Below are 27,383 nucleotides of genomic sequence, written 5' to 3' on the forward strand. Positions count from 1 at the left end.
AACACTGTGATGGACTTACAGACAGAGTGACAGGAAAACAAGCAGCTTTATCCACCTACCAACTTAACATCAGCCAGAAACAAAAGAGAGGGGTAAGATTCTTCTTCTATTTTTCTGCATTCATTTTATTTTAAGTCTTTCCAGAGTATTCTTAATTGATGGCTCATAATCATCTTCCCCTATACCACACTCATCTAATCATTTTATTTTAAAATCAGATAGCTCGGAGTTCAAACAAGGCTTCCTCTCTGTCATTGTCCTTAAGCTGAACTCAAGTCTTCTCAGCACACACCTAACCTCACGGATATGTACTCACTGAGCAGAACCCCAGGAAAAGAAGCACCGGCATCTGATATAAGTAAATGTAAAATAACAACAAATTCAAGCCCTAAAGTGTCACAAGTTGAGCTTAAAAAGAGCACATTCATTTATGTGAAATTAGTGTCATTTATATAAACAAAAGGACTTAGTTGCATTTCTATTAAATTATACTACTTACTAGTTGAGAGTCTGAACCACCAAAGCAGAACTACCAAGGGAGAAATTCTTGCACTGCTTTAAAATGAAATAAAGGGCTATCACTAAATATAGGGAAAAAAGAGTAGCATTCTTTATAAGCCACTAAATCCACAGAACTTTATACATTTATATGATTCTTTTCCCTCCACTGCTGACAGGACTTTGAATCTCTCCTAGGATCTCTCTCAGGAGTTTACCGATGGCACAAGCTAACTTAAACGCCCTACCATCTCTGAAGTTGCCCTCATTTCTCAAGTTAAAATATCCTATAATTCCAAACTCGACCTCACTCATTTCAAGAACAGTAGTACCCAGTTATTTTTAAATACCCATTAAATAAAAGTAACAAAACAATACTTTATTAATTCACAGTTATGGAAGCCAAATCATTTTAGCAATAGAATAATATTTAAAGAGTAGATTTAAAAAATAGATTTCTTATAGACAGTAATATACTGAAGCATCTTGGCAATTACTTGTTAAAGTTACTGGTTTCTGGCTTCAAATAATTTTTATACTTTAAGGTCACTTTCTAGTTTCTTTATTATTACTTCAGATAGGTACACGAGGCCTGTCCAGAAAGTACCCAGCTATGTACTATGAAAAATAGGCATTTATTGAAGAAGATACAAGATACAAGAAACATTGTACATAGGACAATCATGCCTCATTCAGTCCCCTTCAAAGAAGGCACCTTGGGACCTCACACAGTTCTCCCAATCGCCGTCAGCTGCCCTGTTGTATTTTCCTGAATCTCATTGATGGTCTGAAATCTTTTCCTATTTCAAAGATGTGAAAGCCAGAAGTCACAGAGTGCCAAATTTGAGCTGTAAGGGAGTTGAGTCACCTGGGTAATTTGATGTTTCACTACAAAACTCTGCACAAGACGTGATACATGAGTAGGCATGTTGTTGTGATGAAGCTGCCAACCACTAGTTGCCCATAGCTGTGGCATTCTGAATTATTCAATAGTTTCCATGGAGGAATGTTAAAGCTTAATGCAAAATTTGATGCAGATTCATTGCTCTACTTGCTCAGTCATTTTGAATGCAACAGCTACCCAGTACATACGCTCACTCAGTGGCATCTACTGCCCCCACTGACTAGTACAGTGAAGTTGTCATTGTTCATGCATGCATGCGCATTCCAGTCCACTCTCCCTGGCTGCCAGTTTACATCAATATCGCACGTACAGTTCTGATTATATTATGGTTGGAATTTTTCCAACAGATCCCATATATCTATTCTTTTCATGGAGGTATTTTTATAAGTCTCTATACCCCACCACAATACTACTACTTAATACCTGTAGATAGCCATCCAAATCTTAATCATTGATCAATATCTATCTTAACCAGCTCACAGAGACCCCTCTCTCATATGAAGTTCCATACTACTTATTTGTAGCATAACGTAGTAGTTAAGAGAATAAGGTTTCACTGGTAGACACCCTTGTGCCAGGAGGCTATCATTTATTACTCATGAGACTATGGGTAAGCCACTCACTTAACCAGCATAGGCCTTAGCCTCCTCATACCTAAAATGGAAATGATATTTATTTCATCATGTGGTGAGGAGGGATGAATAAGATAATATATGAAAGTGCTTATAATTCAATAGAAAGCAGGAAAGGATAAAAATATTTCTAAAATACAACTCAATAATAAAAAGAGAAACAACCCAATTTTAAAATAGACAAAATATTTTAACACTTACAAAGAAAGAAATATAAATGGTCAATAACCACATTTAAAATACTCAAAATTGTAGACGTTGAGGAAATGCAAACTGAACTATCCTGAGATGTCACTACACATCCATACATTTGTCATTGAGAGATTAAAATGATACAACTGCTTCAAAAAAAAAGTCTCGTAGTTTATTTTTTTAAAAAGACATATCCTGTGGCAAACTAATTCCACAAATATTTGTACACAAATATTTCTGTGCATAAATATAAGTAGCATCTTGATTCATAATAACCAAAACCTGCAAATAGTCCAGGTGTTAATAAATAGAAAAATGTTTAAACAAACTACATTATACTACTATTCTCCAATAAAAAATAAATATACTGCCATCCACAACAACATAGATGAATAACAAAATCACCATGTTGAATGAAGAAGTCTTACACAAAATAGAACATATTATATAATTCCTTTAATATAAAGTAACACAAATACACAAAACAAATCTATTCTAGACAAAAACTGAGAACAGTTGTGTCTGGAGAAGTGGGCAGAAACTGGCTGGGAAGAAACATAATGGAACTTGAACTACCTGAGGTTATGGGTTACACAGATTTATGTACTCATCAAAACTCAAAAAATGTGTGCTTTAAGATTTATGCATTTAAATGTATGAAAGTTTTTAACATAATTTATCATAAAGCAAATAAAAATAACAAAGTTAAAAGCAGAAAGTAGAAATAAATCTAAACATATCAGTAAGCATAATTTAGAGTAAAATATTTAAACCAAACAGACAAAATAAAGTGATTATTGGACCTTTTTATTTAATTCGGGGTTCTGCTGTTACAAGAAAAAACTATGAAATATAAGGAGCACAGAAATATTAAAAATACAAAAGAAGACTTACAAAGGAAGTACTAATAATAAAATGGTTAATACATTAAAATAAAGGAAGTGCCATTTTCATATCAAGCCAAAAACCATTAAGACAAATGGGGTTAGTTGAACTAAAGAGGAGCATAAATAGTGACAAAAAGAATATTTACAGGAAGTTATTAACATTCTCAATTTTCATAAACTCAGTAACATAAATGCAAAAATATTTTAAACAATAGTTAAATTATGAGATGGTAGAAAATTAACAAGCACTGGGTGAGATTATAACATACCTCTTTTGATAGCTAAAAGCTAAAGAGACACAAAATTAGTAAGGATATGTAAGATTTGAACAACATGATCTGGTTTAGTCTAATAAACAAATACATAATTACACATACAGTTACAGAAAACATATTTTTATTAAAGTATGCATGGAACATTTATACAATAGACTACACATTAAGGCAAAGTAAATCAAATCTCAACAAATGTGGGAAAAACCAACATACACCAAATGCTAGTGATGATGTAGAGCAATAGAACTCTCATATATTGCAGGTGGGAATACAAAATGGTACAGCCAGTTTTGAAGGCAGCTTGGTACTTTCTTTTTAATTGCCCAAATTTATTTTTTATTATTTTAGTTTCCATTGAATTTATTGGGGTGACATTGGTTCACAAAACCATACAGGTTTCAAGTGTACAACTCAATCAAATATCATCTATACACTGCATAATACTCTTCACCTTATGATCCAGCAGATCTAGCAACAGAACTTCTTGTTATGATAAAAAGATTAGTGGTTGCCAGGGGTGGGTGGGAGAGGAATTAATAGGTAGAACACAGAGGATTTTTAGGGCAGTGATAATATTCTGCATATTATAATGATGGATATATGTTATCATACATTTGTCCAAACCCATAGAATGTACAATAAAAAGAGTAAACCTTAAGGTAAACTATGGATTTTGGGTAGTCATATGCATCATTGTAAGGACACTCTTGGTTAAAAACGGTACAATTCTCATGGAGATGGTGATAATAAAGACATATGTGGGTGCAGGGAACATACAAGAAATCTCTGTATCTTCCTATCAATTACATTGTGAATCTAAGACTACTCTAAATAAACAAAATCTTTAAAAAGGAAACAACTTTATACAGCCCACATTCTCCAATCATAATGATATTAAAATTAGAAATCAGTAAAAATGTTCCAAACAAGTACTAGTTAACATACACAGTTCTTGCTAATATCAGGCATTCCTCTAAGTATTTTAACATGTTGGTACATTCAATTCTCATAAAACTATATGAGGTAGGTTATTATTACCCCTGTTCTACAGATGAGCAAACTAAGGCAGAAAGGGAATAAATAAACTCTAAATAAACACACACATGCACACACATAGGTAGTGGAGCTCAGCTGTGGTCCTTGGAAGCCAGGCTCAGAAGGTGGGATTCTTATTCCAATTAGCATTAGGAACAAAGAAAACTTCTCATGAACAACACAAACAAATGAGCAAAATTGAACCAGAGGTATGTAAACAAGGAGTAGACAAACGGTGACAAGGGGGGAGGGGGAGGGAGATAAGGGGGTAAGAAAGGGAAGGGTCTAGTCAAAGAACATGTATAAATGACCCATGAACATGGACAATTGGGTGGGGACTGACTGTGGGAGAAGGGGTGAGCAGGGTGTGGGAAAGCAATAGGGGAAAAAGTGGTACAACTGTAATAGAAAAAAAATTTTAGTGGGGGGAAAAAAATAAGAGCAAAATAAATAAATGAGCCAGCAAATCCCGCCCCTCCCCCCAAAAATTATTACATGTAGGAGAGTGAACAAAAGAAAATGTAAAGTATGGAAATGCAATTTTAGTGAATATTAGAAAGACAAGGATTTTTCTTCACACTCTGTATTTTTCTTCCCACCTGATCCCTCCAGAATTTGGCATTCTGAAGAAGTAAGTAATGACACAAGGTTCTTTGCATAAAACTAATAATACCAGTTGTTAAGAGAGGTTTTGTTGACCATGACTTTGACTGGAATGTCATGCCTAAAGGAGACATGCTTGGGTTCTTGTTGTTACCAAAAAGCCCTGAGGAACTGGGGTTGGCTTTCAAAGGTAATAAAAGCTCACGAAAAAATGGCCTGGTACCTTGGTTGGTTGTGCGGTCCATGACAATCTTTCCACGGAAGGAATGAAGGTTGCTCTCCTGAAAGATGGCTAGAAGGGACCTTAAAGCACAATGGAAAACCCAGAGGACTCGGAAAAGACAGGTGTTTTACAGGCAAGGCTGAATGGCAGGTATGTGGTTCAGCTCTTGTGCCCTGAAGGGCAGACTGAAAGTCACCCTAAAGGTTCCTTGTGTAAGTTTTAGCAAAGGAGATGTAAAGATCATATGTGATCATTTGCTGCTCTTGTTGTGTTTATGCAAATGAACAGGATAGATTAAAACTGGACTTAATGCAGTCCCTATAATGACAAGGAGGGTAATCTTAAGGAGAAAAATCATGATTTAAGGAAAACCACAATCCTCAGTGGTAGACTATAAAGTAGTGCAGCTAACTGTCTTTAAAGTTTCTTTTCATTTGAAAGTTAAACTAGGTCTGTGACATCATCAAAGATGCTTAACTTACAGGCAAGAATATCAAATGCCTTGCAACTAGATGTCTTTCCAATAAGAGAGTCTTGCAGATATAGAGACTGGTTTGTGGGTTATGTTGCATAATTTAACATGGGTGTTCTATTTTTATAGGGCATAAGCCTATGATCTCATTATCTGAGTGACTGTACGTATAAGCCTCACTTAATCCTGTCTGCATTGCTGCCTCCTGAGACTCAACAGTTTGGCTGAACTAAGTGGCTGGGTTGGTAAAGAATGGGGTGGTCTGTGGGCTTCACTTTAAAACTGGCTTCTCTTTTCTATCCTAACAGCTTGGACAGAAAGGACCCAGAGGTCTGAGAGGGGTAAAACCTAAAATATTCCCCTAAGCCCAAACTAAGTATAGTGGGCAAAAGGGTTTTGAACAGGTGTGATGTGCATTGTACACCTTCCTCCAAAGAGCCTTTTTTTCTCCCCTAATATAAGACATTGAAAAATTAATCCTTGTCTTTTGTCATCCACTGGTTATGGATTGAATGATGCCTTTTAACCCTGTTGCCAAATCTGTTGCTCCCATAAGACAACAAGGATGCCAGCCTATTAAACTAAGCATGCCATTTTCCAGGGACAGCTAACTGACCTGGAGTCTGCAAGATCCTTCCCCATGTGGGAAGGCCATGCTCCCCTACACACCCACACTCTTATTAGGGATTTCTAGACCCAAGGGTAGGTAGGATGACAACCATGTCCAGCTTAAAGCAGCTAGAGGAGCATGAGACCTTTGACCAATGTCCTTTAAGACTATAAAGGGTCTTAAGTCTGAGTGGGAGTATTGTTATGTTTTATTGTTATAAAAAATTAATTTTTTTAAAAGAAGAATATAGGAGAGGGTGAAGCTAAAGAACTTGTATGTATGACCCATGGACATGAACTAAGGGGGGGTGGGATTGCCTGGGGAAGGGAGGTGCTGGGCAGAGGGGAGCAAAGGGGAAAAAAATGGGAACTATTGTCACAACGTAATCAATAAAATATACTTAAAAAAAGAAAACTTCTTAATGTAAATTAGATGACACATAGATGAGACATATTAACTACAACAGCTAAATCTTAGAGGAAAATATGGGCCTTAATTCTTTATGTTAGAAATTATTTTTTTAAATGACTGAAAATGAGTATGCCAAGCAGCCAATCAAGAAATTGAAAGAATAACCCTAAGAGGATAGAAGGAAGAAAATAATCAAGATAGAATCAGAAATCAGTGAAATGGGAAACAATCTAGGATCTATTGGCATCCTTTAAATTCAAAAAGTGGAGCCAACTATGATCTTCCTATTGGCATTTGCAATATTTAGGGGTACATATCACATTATAAACAGTTCTGAGGTCTTCTTTAATTCATACAGATTCCTAAGCTTTTTCTTCTATACATTAAATCAACACAATTTCTTTATCCATCTTTACTGATCCTGCTTTCTAGGCCTTCATTAATATCCATTACTGTCTTCTGTTTTTCTTATTCCTTCATATTCTTCTTAATTTATGGATACTAAAAACTACCACAGAACATTATGGAAAATATGATTGGTACTGAGCATAGTTGGAAAATTACTGCTGGATCTTATATTATAAATATTTAGAGTAATTTTAAAGATTACCTTACACAGTTTCATCATTTGCTTATCAAATAACAAATCAAAACTTAAAAATAATCACCAGTAAGAAATTACTGTGCCAGGCTGCAAATACCTTTATTTCTAGAAATTCTATTCAAGGGAAACAGTCAGAAATTAAAATGCTTATGAAATATTCTCAATGCAGTATTGTTTACAATATCAAAATTCAATAACAAACTAAATATCCAACAATAGAGTTACTGCTTAATAAAGTAATACTATATCCATACAATGTAATATTTTGCATCTTTCTACTGGTGTTTTCAAAAAAATAATAATAATTCTGTGGGAAAATGTTATCAAGTTACAGCTACCCAGGTCCTCTAGGACCTTACATTCACTCTGCTTTATTAGGGTCAAATTATTTTGAACATTTAAACTTGTAACTGTACATGATGAGTATTTCTATAATGAGAATCCCTGTGGTTATCTATTCGATGTCCACTGCCCTCTGAGGAGACTGGCTCCCAGTACACCAGGATGGCTCTTTATGCACTGAGCGCACTGATGGGTGGTTGTGTGCAATTGGAAAGAAAACAGAAAATTATTATTGAAATAAAAGGAAAAGAAACAGATAGCCTGATGAAAGTGACCTAGAGGAAAGGTAATCAAGCATCAGTGAAGCTGAATGCTTCTTAGTCCTGAGATGCTAAAGCAGAACCTCTTAGCAGTGTTGTAGGAAAGAGATGATTTTGGAGAGCATACAGGTCTAACAAAGATTTTGAAAGTAGTTTGCTATGAGTGCAAGGTAAAAGCTCTCCTCCTAAATAATTTTCAGGAAAATAAATATTGCTTACCAGTATTTGGGATGTTAAGTAAATTTATGTGGAGAATGCAAAAGGGTGTTGAGTCCTGAGTAGTTTGATTCAGAGACAGTAATCAGAAGGGCTGACACCTGTGATCCATATGAAATGAGATTTTCAGTCACCTACGTTGCACATCAAATATATTGAGTCAATCATTAAACCTAAGTCTAAGCAATACCATGGACCTTCTGGAGACTAAGATTAATCTACTGGTATACAAGTATAGCAATAATATTTTAAAGCTGGAAACAGCCATAAAAATTTATTAAATCTAACCTTATAATTAAACATCTAAGAATTCCAAATGGTTAAATAAGTTGTTCAAAGCCACTCAGCTAGTTTTAGTTACAGGAAGCTACAACAGACTGAGGGAAGGGGGGAGGGGGAGAATGGTGGAAAGAAGGGGAAGGATGTATGAATGACCCATGGACATGGACAATGGTGTGAGGATTGACTGTGGGAGCGGAGGTGGGTTGGGTGGAGGAAGGCAAAGGGGGAAATATTGGGACAACTGTAACAGAATAACAAAAAAAGAATAAACTTTTTAATTTATTCTCTATTTTAAAAAACAAACAAAAAAAAAACAAAACAAAGTTCTTGACTCAATGCTCTTTTATCTACCCCAAGTTTATAATGTGTATTGGGAGAGGTGGGAAGAGAAAAAATTGAGAAAATGAAAAGACTTGACAGTAAAAAAGAGAGAAGGAAATTTTCATTCATTGACAATGATAGGTGATATCTTTCATTACTTCATAAAAGTTCCTAAAATCATACTATTACACAATTAATATATAAATATGTTAAACATGTTTAACATAAAGTATACCAATCTTACACATTTTCATCTTTCACATCATCATTATTCTCCCTCCAACTTTCTCTATTTTTCCTCCATTAACAATTTTAGTTCATTTTCATATTTTTTGGAAAAAATGGGAAGCCGGTCAAGTATTTTTTACTGCAAAGATGGTTTTAATCAAATAGCAAGACTGAATTAAATAAACAGCTCAATAGCAACAATGAAGAACTGTTTAACTTTTAAAAATTTATTCTCTAACAAAAATGTTCACTTAAGCATTCTCTCTGTTGAATAGGTTATTTATTGCCTAATCTACGCAATTCATTACATTTAATCACTTTGATTCAGTTGCAAGTCCTTTTGTTTTTCTTGTGCAGCCTTCCCACTAAATGTGAAATATAGAAGCACCTGGAGTGCTCTTTATTTACACTTCTGAGTGACTAGGGAAATTTATGTGACTGCAGAGCTTAAGAAGAAACCAATTAGGCAGGAAAAAATGTGTAGCACTGCTTCTACATGCTGGCTAAATTTTCTAATATATGTAATGCTTTACAGTTTGCAGATATTTTTAAATATTTGTAATTCAGTTGGGACTTCTTATTAATAAAGTTTGTTTAAAATAAAAATTGCTTTTCCAATATACTTCAATTTCATAGATTGTTATTGTCACTTATGTAATATAGCACAAAATATGTCTAATGGGACAATCACTCACTATTAAATGATTAATCATGAACTGATATATAATCAAAATACTTCCTTATTTATAATTATAAATATTCTACCAGCCAAATAAACCAAACTCAATTCATGCTATTTTTTAAGAGAATACTTGCAATGTGTTAGAAGGATAATCATTCTCACAGAGAAGATCTTTGAATTATATTTTCACAGTATGTGTTCATTCATTCATGGGTCAATAAAATAAATAATGACTACTCACTATATACAAGCTCTGTAGTAGGCCCACGAGATGATATGCAGAGAACTTCCTATCATTGTAACCAATAGTAAAGCCTTAACTTTTGTTTTAATGACATCACCAGTGTTCTCTATTGCACACATATAGGTTTTTACATAATTACTATCTGAAGTAAGACTATCGTAACAAATATTTTTAACTCATACTTTCTATTAGAAATAATTTCACCCTATTCCTTAAGGAACTGGTTCAAAATTAAACCAACACTTAAGTACTATATATTAAAATCCTACTATATGCCAGACACTGCTATTCTTGGCTGTACAAAAATTTTCTTTATGTTCAATGAAATCAAAATTTAGCTGTGGAGAAAACTACAAAGGTACTAACATAAATAGTGAAATGTCATAATAGTTGCTTTTCTGCAGGTATATTGCCATGGCAACACAAACAAGGTAAGGTGCAGGGGAGAGAGCTTGCACAAAAAGGTTTGTCAAAAGTAGTGAAGTTTGATCCAGGCTCCAAATAGGAAAAAAAAATTAAATAATCAGAAGAAGAAGAATAGAATGAAGAGAAGAGGAAAGGGAAGAGAAAGTAGCAGCTAATACAGTTTCTGTGCTGAAGAATTTAACCTATAATATCTCATTTAATGCTTAGGACAACCCATGAGTTAGATACCACAAGTACTAAACTTTGGCAAGAACTTATGTTTCTGGGGGCAGTGAGAGAAGGCAGGGTTCTCCAGCAGAGGTAAGCCCTTAAGTACAAACTGTCTTAGAAAAAAGTACTGAGAGAACGAAGTGAACAAATCTATCTTTCTGTCCCTATTTCATAACACGGAGTAGACATTTATGTAACTTGTTATTTAAAAAATGGAAGAAATGGATATAGTATAAAAAAGGGAAAGAAAACTCATGAGCAAAGGCAGACTGAAGCTAAGGTGTGCGTGACCTTCAATGCCGGGCCAAAACATTGAGCTTCCACTTTTCTAAGCAACAGAGCCAAAAACCTATTATCAGCAAGGTGGTGACTTGACTGACTTCATGGAGAAGCATAGAGTAAAGAAATTAGAAAGTAAAGGCAATAAGTTATTGTTGTGTCAGGGTGACCCTTGCCAGGATCCTCGCCTCCACATACATGTGTTTTCATTTTCCTGGTCACCTTTATCTAAGAGAATCCTTTCTGCATAAGCATTACACAGCTCAGATTGGCCACATCCCACCTTTGTTAACTTTATGTATATATACGGGCCTCTGCTGGTCAGGCAGCATGGATGATTTTGGTTCCCGTGACCCCAGTATGTCTTCACCCACTGCCATGAGACAAAAGACAGAGCATTTTGTTCCTGTTCTTACCCGCTGCAGCAAGATTAAACTGGTATGAATTCCCTCTCCAACGCTCCACTCTCGCTTTTCAGTATCACTGAATCCAAAGTAAACCTGGCTGGAGTTGAACTCCTGCCCTACAGTTATGTTGAGAAGTTACTACACTGTCTGGGTAAAAGATGAGAAAAGTGCCAACAACCTTAGGGCAGAGAATGAGAGTAGAAAATGGCACAGACATCGATAAGGAAGAAATTTTTGGCTTTGACATTTACTCTTTGTTGGACTGCAGGTTTCTAAATTGGATGTCTGGGGAAATGATAATACTCTTCACAAAGTTGATAATAGAGGAAGAATGGAAAGTTAGGATGGAAATGATAATGAAACCTTATATTGGTATCTATGCATATAAAGTCATATATAGTATGTAATCTGTATTTTGTGATACTATGAAAAACACTTCAATATGTAAGCTCCTGAGAATTCCCAAGAATAGTATCAGGTCTTATTTACTGACTCACTTTACAATGCAAAAAAAAAAGTAATTAACTTAATTATTTTAATTAACTAGTTATATTTTTAATAATAGCTTTATTGACACGTAATTCACATACCATAAAATTCACCCTTTTAAAGTGTATGGTTCAATGAATTTTAGCACATTCACAAAGTTATGTATCCATCACCACTATTTTTTTTCTTTTAATTAATCTATAAAGAAACACTGTATCCATCAGAAGTCACCAGAACTCTATATTCTTTATAGATTTCCCTGTTTTGGACATTTTATAGAGATGGATTTATATATAATATTTGGTCTTTTATGACTGACTTCTTTAATTTCACATATTTCAAGGTACATACATGTTTTAGTATGTATTAGTACTTCCTTTTTATTGTTTTGCCAAATAATATACCATTTTATGGAGGTACCATTTTTTATTTGTCCATTATTCAGCTAATGGACATTAGATTATTTACATATTTGACTATTATGAATAATGTTCATAATGTGATACATATATAACCCTGGCTGGTTTGGCTCAGTGGATTGAGCGTCGGCCTGCGAGCTAAGTGTCGCTGGTTCGATCTTCCAGTCAGGGCACATCAGAGAAGGAAAACTCTGACTCCAAAAAACCTCCGCTGCCTTGCGGCATACCTCTTCAGGGGAAAGGCTAAGGGAGTAAACCCCGACAGAAAATCCGGAGCCGGAGTCCCTAAGGCGGTTTGACGCTGTAGTCAACACCGGCAACTCCTGCGGCGCACCTGAAGCCAAGCTGTATTGACTCCGTCTTTCCCTTGGACCCTTCAGCTGCGAAGAGAGGGGGGGTCTGCTGCATGGGCAACAGCAGACCCTCCATATCACCCTGCCCAGGCTCTGTAGCTTCAGCTTCACTGGAGAGGACACTCCAGCGTCATCACAAGATGTCGATTCAACACGGGAGGAGACAGATACCGTGTCACTCCCGAGTCGGACTGCACAACCATTCTCGGCGGTGCAGATAGACTCTTAAGAAGCTACACCATCATCTCTCGAGACGGACGGCTGCCGACGATACATATATATCACATTTTCTTTATTCATTCATCCATCAATGAACACTTAAGTTACATCCATATCTTGGTTATTATAAATAGTGCTGCAATGAACACAGAGATATGGCTATCCCTTTGGGATAGTAACTTTATTTCTTTCAAATGTATACTCAGAAGTGGGACTGCTGGATCATATGATAGTTCTATTTCTAATTTTTTTGGAGAATATCCATACTATTTTCAATAGTAGCTGCACAAATTTACATCCCTACCAACAGTGCACAAGGGTGTTCTTTCCTCCGCATACTCCTCACTATTTATTCTCTTAAGTTTACTTAATAATAGCTATTTCAGTAAGTGTGAGGAGATAATCTTATTGTGACTTTGACTTGTTCTTCCCTGATAATTAGCAATGTTGAACACCTTTTCATGTACATGTTCACAACTTGTACATATTCTTTTAAAAAATAATTTTTGTATGTCTTCTGTAAGAAAGTGTCTATTCAGGTCCTCTGTTTATTTTAATCAGATTATTTGTCAGGGTTTTTATCTATCGATTTGTATGAGTTCCTTATATATTCTGGATATTAACCACTTATCAGATAGTTTTCATATTTTTCTCTCATTCCATCATTGTTTGATTGTTTTTTTTTCATTTTGTTGATGGTTTCTTTTGCTGCACAAATGGTTTTTATTTGCTATAGTTACACTTATTTTTGCCTTTGTAACTTGTACCTTTGGTGTCATAAGCAAAAAATTTTTTTGCCAAGACCAATATCAAGTTTTGTCTCTTGTTTTCTTCTAGGGGTTTTGGTTTCAGACTTTACATTTAAGTCTTTAATCCAAATTTTAAGTTAATTTTTTGAGTGATTAAAATAGGAGTCGAATGCAATATTATTCTTTGCATATTAATCATTTTCCCAACAATATTTATTGAAAAGACTACCCTTTCTCCATTGAGTATTTTTGATTCCCTTGTTAATATTGACTATATATGCATGGGTTTATCTCTAGGCTCTCAATTATGTTTCATCTGGTCTCTGTGCTTGTCTTTATGCCAGCAACATAATCCTTTGATTAAACTAGCTTTATAATAAAGTTTAAAATCAGGAAGTAATATATCCATCTTTTTTATTCTTTCTTGGATTGCATTGGGTATTCAAGGTTGTTTTAGAGACCAATATTTTTTCTATTTCTATGAAAATTCTATTGGAAATGTTGTAGGGATTGCACTAAATCTATAGATGGGTACGTGTAGTATATAATTTTAACAATATTAATTCTTCTTATACATGAACACATTTATTTATCTGTGTCTTCTTCAACTTATTTCATCAATGTCTTATAGGTTTTAGTATAAAAATCTTTCACCTCCATAATTAAATTTATTTCAAAGCATTTTACTGTTTCTGATGCTATTGTAAATGGGATTGTTTTCTTTATTTCTTTTCCAAATAGTGCAAAGTCAGTGTACAGAAACACAACTAAATTTTATATGTTCATTGTATATCCTGCTATTTTTCTGAATTTTCTCATTAGTTCCAATAGATCTTTAGTGGAGTCCTTAGGGTTTTCTATATATAAGATGCTTGCCAAATTTTTTTTTATTTTTAAAGAGAAACACTTTTTAAAAGATTTTATTTATTTATTTATTTTTAGAGGGAAAGGGATAGAGAAAGAATGGGAGAGAAATATCAATGTGTTGCTGTCTTTTACATGCCCCCAAATGGAAACCTGGCTTGTAACCCAGGCATGTGCCTAGACTGAATTGAACTGGCAACCCTTTATTTCACAGGCTAGTGCTCAATCTGAGCCACACCAACCAGGGCTAATTTTTTAATTATATTTTTTCCATTACCATTTAACCTCCTTATACCCCTCTGCAATCACTACACTGTTGTCCATGTCCATCAGTCCTTTCTCCTTTTTGCTTGATGCTTCTACCCCCTAATCCACCCCTCAATAGCTGTCATCCTGCTCTCTATGACTTTGTCTCTATTTTGCCTGTTAGTTCACTTTGTTCATTAGATTCCACATGTAAGTGAGATCATGTGGTATTTGTCTTTCTCTGACTAGCTTCCTTCACTTAGCATAATGTTCTCCAGGTCCATCCATGCTGTCACAAAGATGCTCAACATCACTAATCATCAGAAAAATGCAAATTAAAACCACAATGAGATATCACCTCACACCTGTAAGAATGGCTATCAACAGTAAATCAACAAACAACAAGTGCTGGTTAAGATGTAGAGAAAAGGGGACCCTTTTGCACTGTTGGTGGGAATGCAGACTGGTTCAGCCACTGTGAAAAGCAGCATAGAGATACAGCAAAAAATTAAAAATGGATCTGCTTTTTGACCCAGAGATTCCACTTCTGGCAATATATCTGAAGAAACCCGAAACACTAATTTGAAAGAACATAAGCACCCCTATGTTCATTGCAGTATTATTTACAATCACCAAGATATGGGAACAGCCCAAGCATCCATCAGTCGGCAGCCGTCCGTCTCGAGAGACGATGGTGTAGCTTCTCAAGAGTTTATCTGCACCGCCGAGAATGGCTGTGCAGTCCGACTCGGGAGTGACACGGTATCTGTCTCCTCCCGTGTTGAATCGACATCTTGCGATGATGCTGGAGTGTCCTCTCCAGTGGAGCTGAAGCTACAGAGCCTGGGCAGGTTGATATGGAGGGTCTTCTGTTGCCCATGCAGCAGACACCCCCCTCTCTTCGCAGCTGAAGGGTCCAAGGGAAAGACGGAGTCAATACAGCTTGGCTTCAGGTGCGCCGCAGGAGTTGCCGGTATTGACTACAACGTCAAACCGCCTTAGGGACTCCGGCTCCGGATTTTCTGTCGGGGTTTACTCCCTTAGCCTTTCCCCTGAAGAGGTATGCCGCAAGGCAGCGGAGGTTTTTTGGAATCAGAGTTTTCCTTCTCTGATGTGCCCTGACTGGAAGATTGAACCAGCGACACTTAGCTCGCAGGCCGACGCTCAATCCACTGAGCCAAACCAGCCAGGGTAATCCATCAGTAGATGAGTGGATAAAACAACTATGGGACATTTACACAATGGAATACTACTTGGCCATAAAAAATACATATATAAGATATATATGATCATATCACCTGCAAACAGAGACGATTTTACTTCTTCCTTTAAAATTTAAGGTAGGTCCAAGATGGCAGTAAGGTGTACACTGAGCTCACTCCTTCCCAAGAACACATCAAATGTACAGCTATCTTCAGAGCAATTCCTCCTGACAGACAATTGTGAGCCAAGTAAGCTTCTGCACAAGTAAGAGAGAGAAACCAGAGAAGTTTGGGGAAGCATGAGAGCTCTCCAGGAGCTGAGGGAACAACCCAGGATGGAGGAACCTGTGAGCACCATTGTTTACTCTTCCCCTGGATATGGATAGTGGGCAGAAGCCCCACCCAGGTCGTCTGGCTGGCCTGCAGGGCTCTGTAGAACATCCTCAGCCACTGTTCCTGGAACTAGATCCAACAGAAGGGTACCATGGCATGTATATAAGGGTCCCCTTCAACACAGAGATTCATCCAGTTACTACTACTGTGTTGCTTTCACGCAACCACTGGGCTGCGCAAACAGGGCACAGCAGGAAGACAGTGGATGTTCCCCCACCTGAAAAGCTAGCAAATGCTGCTGTACCAGCAGTCAGGACTGCCCCATCCAGAGAAAGTGCAGCGATAGTGGGGCCCTGCTGCGTGCACAGATGGGGCTGTCCCACCTGAAAAGGGTGCAGAGCTAGGAAAACTTGGCATTACCACATGCAGGGCTGCCCCATGCAAAGTGAGTGAAGTCCTGCTGTGTATATGCTCAGGGCTACCCCTCCCAAAAGGGTACAAAACTAGTAAAATGTTTTATCCTTTACTTCCTGATTTCAACAGCATGAAGATGGGCCAAATGTGAGAGATTAGAGTCTTCCCATGTACTCCTGGGTATGCTCACAACCCTACACAGGTGTTTGGATTTTTAGCTCATCAAAAATAATCAAAGCTTTTCAAAACTTTGCACGAATATCTCTATTCTCTAGATTTTTCTTTTAAGGTGTTGGGTCTACTTCTTGTTTCTCCAGCTAGTATCATAGCCTAGCACCTGTGATGTTAAGCAATTACTAGTGATCATTTTCAGCATACCCTTCTGGAGGTGGTTCTTCCCCTCTGAATAGCTCCGATTCGGGGCAAATAAAGACAAGCCCTGTGTGTGGGAATTTCCAAGAAGCTGCCAGACAGGTCAAGTACTGACTATTATCTCAGGGGAAAAGGCTTTGGGTCTGCTCAAACCCATTCTGCCCCTCCCACTGACAGCTAAGCTTCTAATTTCACAGCTACCTTAATTATGTGACTACTAACTATCAAGGCTACTGTGGATCTAGGGAGTGGGAGATAGAAATAGTGCAAGGTAAAATATCACAAAAACTATTTTTCTTAATGATATCCAGTCATTGTTACTGCAAACCTTCAGTTAATTTCCAGAGTTCTGAAAAAGTTGATTTGGAATATTTTTGCCAGTGTTCTAATTACTTTTATGAAGTGGGTTTTCAGAGGTCCTCACTGGGCCATTTCAGAAGTGCTTCCCTGCAGTTATGTCTTTTAGATTCTTTTTAACAGTGAATGGATTTAATGGAGAATAAAGATGTACTTTTAAAGTAATTAACTTTTTAATGAAGACAGCAGAATCCACATCACCAAGTTAGCATTATTTTGTTCAAAATCACTGTCTTAGGAAGAGGTACTATTTCTTCCATGGTGTTCACATACTTAAACAAATTTTGTATATTTTTTATTTTTACTTAACATGAGGTGAAAAATAGTTTTAATAATGGCCAATCAGCATACTTGGGAAAATTTAATTGAACAAAGTTTAGTTTAAAAGACATTTATTTGGTCAGGCTGAGCATATAATTATTTTTAATCTAAACCAAGGGGTGCTATAAAATAATCAGAGTAATATGTGTATTTGTACTGTATTAACTACAAACTTTATTTCAAAAAGTAACTTTTTAAAAATGTGATCACATTGGAATAAGTTTACAGCATGCTCAGTGGACACATTTGGCTTAATGAGTTCTAGAGTGACTATTAAAAATATTAATCTGGGCAGGACAGGAGAGAGCAATGGGGAAAATATGGGACAACTGTAATAGAACAATTAAAAAAAATAAAAATAAAATAAAACAAAAAATTTAAATTAAAAATATATTAATCTTAATACTTTATTTTCAAATCTTATGTATGTTTAAAGGCCTTTCTAAATATTATATACAGGGAGGCAAAAGTAGGTTTATAATTATGAGTATGCAAAACAGAAATTATTATAAATTATTGCGTTATTAATTAATTATTGTATTATTTTTCCGTACGAGTGATTGTAAACCTACTTTTTTGGCCCGTCTTATACTTTCAAACTATCCAAGAAAACTAAAAATTTTAAAAACACCTATAGTGCCTTTTGAATCTCCTTAATTTCACTTATACTCCTATTATGCTAACTCAGAACTTCACTGATTTAAACTACCATATTATTAGTAATATGCAAACCTTCTAATCTACAAACCCTTAAAAAATTATACCATATGTTAAAAAAATAGAAAAGAATTTTATGTCATGACATCTCCTCTGTAAGATTGTACAAACTAGCTGATGGGGTAAGATGTAATTTTCTTTTCACAAAATATAATTACCAAAAATATGATAAGAACAATAAATATAGGACATGAGAAAGTATTGAGATCTAAGTCATCTAGAATTTTTAGGAAGAACTAACGTAGCAACTAAAGCTTAAAAAGTCTTTGAAGGATAATTAGAATTTAAAGGTTTGTTTTTTAATTCATTTTTTTAACATTGTACACAGTAAGTATCAATGAAAATATCAGTGAACAGATGTTGATTAGATAATTTTTGGATGAGGAAAGAAAATTCTTCTCATGATAGGAAAATGAATAATTAAAGGCATATAGGTAGGAATCATCATGACATGTTTAAAGGGTTAGGAAAGACTCTAGCCTGCTACATCCAATGTTACATATCTATCTGGAAATTGTGGCATTGTAGAACTAGCTAAAGCCCCTTAGAAATCATCTTTAAGCCTCACATTTTTAAACAAAGAAAGTGAAGCCTAGACAACTGCCCAAAGTAATTCAGCTAACAGTGATATTTAAAAAAAAAAAAAAAAAAGGATAATCTAAGAAGTATTAGACATGAGCTAAACACTTCCTCTCACAAAATAAAACTGATTTGGTCATTATTACAATGATATCCAGTCTAGTGCTCTTAGCACAACTTCACACTGCATTAAAGAATTCTCAAATAGGCATCGAAAATGAAATATCCAAGGAAGATATTTTAAGAAATTTTAACAATTTTTTAAAGTCAAAACTTGTTTTGCAAAGAGAGAAGAAATGAGAAAGGGAAAAACATTTTATAAAATATAAAAATATGTTTGTACTAACTCAATTATTTAAAATTAATTATCTGTGGACTAAGAGTATGTTATCATAAAATCCGTTTGTCTTTTACAAGGGCTCCCATAGACAGGCAGTACATTTGCTTTTTCTGAATACTCCAGATTTCATCATAACAGCAGTACAATGCAGAACTCAGTGAAAAATAAGAAAGAACACCAGGCCATCAATTTTAGTTCCTTTTCTACTGACAAAGCTTGTTAAGAAAAGAGGAATGTGTTTTTGTTTTGTTTTTTATTAATAGGGAGAGGATTTTTGTGTCTGTTTTGGTATAACAGGTAATGTTCCAGCTGCTGGGGGTTGCTTTGGGCTCTAGGCACTTTAAAATTAATGGGCTGGGCCAAACAAAGGGCATATTTTCATTCTGCACCAAATGTGTGGGCTGGTTCCTAGCACACACAGTATGTTTCTGCAAGTGTGGTACACATTTATTATTCCAAGTAATAAATGAAGACATTTTCCCTCTCTTAGAAATTTGAGTCAATTGAAAGAAACCATCAAGTAAACTTCAGTAACTCTCATACCCACTCAGAAACAAACTGATTTCTCATGAGAGCTCTATTCAACCTATGGATAAATAATGGCTTTATTAATGATTATTGCAGGAAGTATAATATTCTGGAATGATGCGGGCTTTGGAGCCAGAGAACCCTTAGTAAAAATCCAAGTTCTACTATTTACTAGTTGTGTGGCATTTAATCCCTTATTTTCTCTGGAATTCAGTTACATTATCTGTAAAATGAGGACAATATTACAAGTTCCATATGGTTACCATAAGAATTATGTTATATAGCTCATGTCAAGTAGTGAGCAAAACAGCTGTTATATAAGTAAGCACTTAATAAATGGAGACCTTTACCTGTCCTCTCTGAAGTTTAGTTATTACCTATTATTTAAGCATCTTTTAGTTCTGACCAAACTTTATTTTTGTACCAAAACAATCATCTAACTTTCTTGTACTGTATTGAGTAGTAAAACATTCAAGAAATGGAAAGGCCTTTAAGATACAATTTTTCATGTCTGTAAAATTAACTGTGCATTCATTAACTACTGGCTTAAAATACTGCAACACAGAACTCATTACAAAATTTTTAAAAAACAGAATATTAATCTACAGTTGATATAAAAACAGTAGTCTCGATTTAAAGCATTTCAAGGACTTGAGGATTATCAATATATCTGATTTGACTTTATAGCTCTGCTGAAAGAAATCCTTTTCCTAGCTCTTATTAAACCTGGAAGGAGCCTCTTTTTTTCCAAATATTTGTATTATTTATGTTTTTATTGAATTTATTGGGTGACATCGGTCAATAAAATTATATAGGTTTGGGGGTACGATTCTACAATATATCATCTATGCTCTGTACTATGTGTTCACCACCCTAAGTCAAGTCTCTTCCATCACCATTTATCACCCTCCCTTTAACCTTTCCTACCTCCTCCCACCCTCCTTTCCCTCTAAACCTAGAAAGAATCTTGAACACAATTTTTTGGCTTTTCTTTTTCTTTTTTTTTTTTTTTTGAGATCCTACCCCACCCAAAAATATCAAGAGCTTCAGCTGAGTTATTCCATGATGACTGGCACATGAAAAAAATTCATATGTATATCCAAACAAAGAGATTTCAAACCCATTCCAGACTAACAGTCATCAGATTTTCCATTACTTTCATATAAATATTTTCTGAATGTTTACATATAGTGTGATATAAATATTGTAAAAACAATCTTATTGAAAAACTGTGTGTGTTCCTATAAAGGGCATTCCTTATACACATATAACTCAAATCAACAGCATATAAATGATTTGAATTCACAGATGGTTTTTCTTTTTTATAGCCATTTATACTCAGTTCACAACTCAGGCTAATCTGTGTCTTCCACAAGTAATCTGATGATGTGATCAGCTTTGAAATACTCATCAGATATATTTTCTTGGTCCAATATAATCTTGAATAGTATTTGAAACCAGAATACTACTCAAAACACTAGCATTTGATTTTGTGTTTCAAGGATTGTAGAGAAACATATTGTTATGACTCTATTACCCTTGGCGATTATATAATTAGGACATAGTTTTAGTCTTAAAGGAGTACCAACTAGGTTTTCAATCACTAAAAAGAACAGCTTTCACTGAAGTGGTAGAGCATCTTGACCATCATAGTAATACAAGTCTTTGTAATCAAAGTAAATTTAGCCCATTCTGTAATTTATATTTTTCATAAAAACCATTTCTTGTTTTGTTACTATACATAATTTCAACACTATTAAGTAAATCATCAATGGCAAGAATACTATTTTATTATCACTAAAATGGATTAGTCCAAACCTCAAACTGAATAACTTATCCTTCTATAAAACTGTTTTTCTGGTTCAAATGGAAACAGTATTGTGAAATGGCTTTGAAATCCAACTACAGATTTCTCCAGTCAAGTACAGTTCAGCAGAAGTGGTCTTAATCCCAAATGAAGTTAGGATCAATGAAAAATCTTCCTATTGTATGTGTTTGAGTCGCAATGATGGGAGTATAAACTACTTTGCATGAACTTCTATTTATTTGTTTCAAAATGAAGTAGTTTCCTCAGCATATGAATCCCACCAAGTAGCCTTATGTCACTCTTTGAATGTCAAAGCAATGAATTTAAACTGTATGCAGTTTATAAGGCAGAGATCTCAATTATTTAATAAGAGTATTTACAATGGATTTTCACTGTACATTGTGCTTTTTTTTTTCTCTACAAATAAATTTCAACCTTATTAATAGAAGATATGGAAGCAACCAGATTTCAACAAAGTGGTTCTTTCTGTAATAATAACAACAAAACTACCCTAAAACTATACTGAAGAGCCACTCTAAAAAACTGCCAAAATTCAAAAGATCCAAGCCCTAACATTGCCCTCTAACACTCATAACTAAATAGATAACCTCCTTGTGACCCACTTAAGTTCTAGACCCAAGAATGTTTTCAGAGAAGGCTTTTTCAAATTCCTCTTTCCGTCACCCATAAAGCTCCACCCAGGTACTAAATGTCAATAATCTTCAAACCTTTTAAATAAAGCACTCCTGTTAGAAAAAAAATATTTAGTATTCACACTCAGTGTATTTATTTATACATTACATTAAACACTGATCTTAGCCTTTATATTAAATATTATTAAACCTAAAATTTTTGTTTTCTTAAATAAAAATTAAATATCAGTAGCAGTTCTAACATTTTTTCAGATACACCACTAGATCATCATTGTGCATGCCTCCTGGGTAACTCCAGTTTGGGGAACGCCATACTATATAATAAATCAGGTCTGGATTATTAGTTACGAAAGAGGCAAAAGATAATGTTAGTTAAAAGCCTTAAATGTGCAAACAGAAGGAAGAGAGAAGACAGAACAAACACCTGGTCACAGATAGCATATGTTTTAAAGTGCATTCAGCATCATTATGTCAGCCACTTCACATAAATTTCACGTAAATTATCTCATTTAATCTTCAAAAGAACTCCTAAAGGAAGTATCATTGTTTGTTCTTGTATAAATGAGGAAATTAGGATCAGGTTATTACACACACGGTCTAGATCTCAAAAAAAAAGGAACAAAGTAAAGAAAAAGCGGACTACCTGGCCAGTCTACTTGGTCCCGAAGAGGACACGCAACGCTTGGAGATGCGTTGCCTGACTACACCCGCGCTACTTCGGGCGCAGGTTGTCCCAGTGGCTGGAGCCTCCACAGCAGCACGGTGGCAGCCACCAACAAGTATGTGAACTTGCGAGAGCCCTGGTAGACATGAAATCAGTGACTGACTAGGCGGCTCACACTCTGCTGTGGATTGAGCTCACCCAAGGCCTGGCATGACCCAGAGCTACCTGTTCCGGGAGCCAACCACCATCAGCTACCCATTTGAGAAGGACCTGCTGAGTGCACGCTTCCACAGGGTGCGCCACTGCCCATTGAGGAGAAGTGCTGCGTTGCCTAAAAGTATTGTGAGGCCATCTGCCCCGCCCAGGCCATCACCACTCAGGTCAAACCATCAGCCTGGCCTATGGCAGCCACCAGACCACCCACTATGACATCAAGGTGTCAAAGTGCATCTGAAGCAGTTCTGCCGGGAGGCCTGCCCTGTGGATGCCAGCATCAAGGGCCCCAACTTTGAGTTCTGCACGGAGATACACGAAGAGCTGCTATACAAGGAAAATATGTTCAATAACAGGGACAAGCGGGAGACCGAGATCTCCACCAATATCCAGGCTGTCTACTTCTACAGGTGATGTCTCTCCTCACCCCTCCCAGGTGGCCCGCAGCCCCTACTGCCCAATAAAGGAGCTCTGACCTGCCCCCACAACTCCCTATAAGACTATCAAACATGGGCCCTCCCTTCTTCTAAAATCCTTAAGATCTCTTATCACAAAGAAGGCATGTCTAAGGGCCCATTTATTATCTGGTTCTTCCATCTTTGCTCTAATCATCAAAATATAGCATATTAAGTAAATCATTTCAAGACACTAGAGACAAAGGATAAAACACTCAATTACTATAAGTGAGAAAATCAATTATTTTTGATGGCCTATTATTTCTTAAGCAGATAACATGGATTCAACAGTCTTTAGACTCTCTATAAGCAGTTGTTTAGAACCGCGGTGCCCTTCATTTAATATGCAAATGCCAGCAGCTCCAGTAATCCCCTGCTCAGAGTATTAAGAAATGTAGTAATACATACTTTTTCTGATTTGATTTGGTTAATTACAGACCTATACAACTTTTGAAGCATGTAGCCCCACAGATCCCAATCCATTATGTAAAATGTAAAATTTAAGTTTATATATATATATATATATATATATATATATATATATTCTGCATATATTCATGAACAGATGCTTATTTGCATGGCTTTATTACACTACAAGCCCAAAGTAGTAGTGAAATAAAAGTGTGCAAATAACATGACTTCAATCAACATATATAACAAAAAGACCTAGCTCTAACATCAGAAGTGGTGATATAATCTTAACTTGTTTTGGAGAAATAGCAACTAAGATAATAGCATTTTAGTTGAATATAATAGAATCATCTAATAGAATATAAGCATGTATAGCATTTTCCAAAAACTGACTCATCAAAGGAAAATCATTCTCCCAAAGTCTATACCATCTAGTTAAGAATATTAGAAGAAATTAGATTTTCTACAAACTTTTCCCTATACTTTTAGTTTATTTTATAATTCACATAGAAGTCTTATAATTCCAGTCCCTAGCATCCAAGCAAATGTACAGTCTGGAACATAAAGAATTAATATATGGCATATAACTTAAACTCCTTGTAAAAGTCAATATTGTTTCAGAAGCAGTTTCAAACAAATTCAAATATAATTCAAATATGATTCAAAGATTATTCAATTCTAATAAAAAAGAAAGTTCTATTCTCTAGTAAATAAAATCCATTAACAAATTGCTTTGCTTTTATAAGACTATAAAATAAAAAGCCTAATAAAATTGAGAATTTAATAAGATATGTAAAATAATAATAATGGCTAAAATTTATAAAATTCTTCTATATGTCAGGATCTATGCTAAGCATTTTATGTCTCATCACTTTCAACAGTCACAAGCACCATATAAAGTAGATGCTATTTGTGTCCCTTTTTCCAAGCAGAAAAACTAAGGTGATTAAGAATTGTTACCAAGGTTGCAACATTAGTGGAATAGCCAGAGCTTCTTCCCCTATGAACTACTACTACCCATATACAGTAAGATAGTTCAAATACTGTAAAATTTCAATGAATGTGTAGAGTAAATAACACCACTCTGATCTAACTCCAACATTAGTCCTGCAATCTCTCCCAGGAGGACATCCTAATAACTTCTTTACCTAATATATTTCTCAAGAGATAATCCATTTTCAGTCCGTAACACACAAATTGATATGTGTGGCATTTAATTTGCTTATTTACTCACCCTTTCTTCCATAATAAAATATGTGATGTGACTAATTGCAGAAAAGCATAAGGTTTAAAAGGATATACTTTGGGTCAGACGCACAAGGATATATGCCACACCTCTGGCTCTTTCAGCTTGTGTAATAAATTAACCTCTTCAAGTCTGTTTCCCTTTCTATAAATGGAGATATTGACACCTGCTTCATAAAATAGCTGCGAGGGTTAAATAAAATAATATACATAAAATGCTTAGTACAGGGCTTGGGACATGGCATGCTCCCAGATGTGATAGTTATGATTATTTGTGGGGCCGATGGAATTAACAGTGTGACATTTGGTGCAAGGACAAATGAAAAGTAATAGACATGTTCAGTGACTAAAACTGTGGCCTTGGCATGAAGAATAAATGAAATTATCTAACCTTGTCCACTGATTTTCTGTCTATAGCACTTGCTTACCCAACTGTTTACAAAGCATTTCTCCTTTCTCAAGCTCATCTCCTTGTTATCTCTAACAAGAGATTTTAAATTTCTTTCCCATTTCTGTGACATGTTTGGAAACTCCTAAGATATTTAACCTATCGGTACCCAAATAGTTTGGTATCCCCTAACATAATACTTAGTCTATGTACTTGATGAGCCTATGGATGTTTAAAAGACTACCCCTCAAAAAAAAATTTATCTGAGATAAAGAGTACTCTAAACAAGGTTTAACGGAATAAAACATTAGAACCACAGTTGGATGTCTTCTAACAAACAAATTTTATTCGTCTCTTAATTTATTCCTACTTGTGATAATTAAAGCCCACACTGAAACCTTTAAACATTAAGAAGCAACACCAGTTCTTGATCTGCATGCCTGATTTCATTTGTTTGTAACTTCATCTGTGAGGGGCTCAGTACATTAGAGTTTGGCATGGAATCTGCCACTATAGGAATTGAAGACATCTTTTTTTTTTTTACTCTTAATAGCTGTACCAAGGCCTTTATATGTATGCAGGTCTCAGCTATTATCCCTGAGAAACTCCTTGAGTAAAAATCATCTTTGACCTAACTTCACATATGATTCAATTTGGATTTCCATGTGACTCAAATGCTGCCAACTTAGAAAGTACTTAAGCATCTTATCATGCTAATGACTGTTTCCTTAACTGCTGATGATCCTCTCTTCTGGTTAAAAAGAAAAAGAAAGGGCTTTATAATATTGCAACTTCTGATCCCCAAAAGTGTGTTACTTTTTAAAAGCCCACTTTCTCAGGTCTCTGAGAAAAAAATTTCATCTTTTTTCTTTGGAGTACTTTACTTTCATTTTTAATTCAAGAGAACAATTTTAAATATATGTTTTCTCATGGATAATAGGCATTTAGTTGATTATGAAACACAACACTCTGCCCAAAATTACAATAAAGAAAGGGCAACTGGCAATAGAGGTCAATGCCAAACAAATATACAAATTCCATTCTATTCAAGTTCATTTCAGTGTTGGTGTGTTTTTAATGTTAGAATCTTTGTGGTGAATTATGATATTGGTAAAGGCACTTAATTCAACTAAAACTGATTGCATCACTTTTTAGCAATAGTGCTGAAGGTAACAGAACATTCTGTTTCTCTAATTTGCCTGAACAATATATATTGTAGTCATTAGCAAGCAAAATAAGAACTGCACCTACCAATTACTGAACAAAAATTAGATCTGTAAATAATGCATAGCATCTCAATCTAGGCAGATAATCTTATCGGCTTATCTTCTTATCATGTGTAACAAAATAATGGTTGATAAGGTATATTAACATCTGTTCTAATTTGAAATTCAACTTTTAAAAATCAAATTAGAGCTTCCTTTCAATAAAAAAGATCACTGAAATTGATTTAATTGGCAATGATTTAAATCTTATTTTTAACTCCTATCTCAGTGACAGAATTGGGAGTCCCTTTCATATGACTTCTTTCCTGGGTGTAAATTTCAGGTGCCTAATAAATTTGTTCATTTCACTTGATATTTTGCATAGATTTGTATTCAGTCTTCTTTGCAAAAACAATATCAAAACATTTCATTTGTAAAAATGTTGCCTGAATTACTAATATAAGCAAATCAAATTATCCAATTACAGAAGAGAAATTTGGGAGCAGAAGTATACATATATAAAGAAATTTGGAGGCAGAGAAGAACATTATTGCGAGAATTAATTTGATGTAGTTCAATACATTTTGAGTTGAAATT

At 35.2% G+C, this 27,383-nt stretch overlaps 1 protein-coding gene and 1 pseudogene across 1 annotated transcript in view; one reads left to right on the plus strand and one right to left on the minus strand.

Annotated features, from left to right (window-relative positions):
- CTNNA3 (catenin alpha 3) overlaps positions 1-27,383 on the minus strand; it is a 1,620,658-nt gene that overhangs the window by 1,291,285 nt on the left and 301,990 nt on the right. The gene's annotated exons all lie outside the window — the stretch shown is intronic.
- On the plus strand, positions 22,894-23,496 carry LOC150010161 (NADH dehydrogenase [ubiquinone] iron-sulfur protein 8, mitochondrial pseudogene; annotated as a pseudogene).

This window comes from Furipterus horrens, unplaced genomic scaffold (genome assembly GCF_987537825.1).
Source record: "Furipterus horrens unplaced genomic scaffold, mFurHor1.1.pri manual_scaffold_5, whole genome shotgun sequence".
In the NCBI taxonomy this organism is placed as follows: Eukaryota; Metazoa; Chordata; class Mammalia; order Chiroptera; family Furipteridae; genus Furipterus; species Furipterus horrens.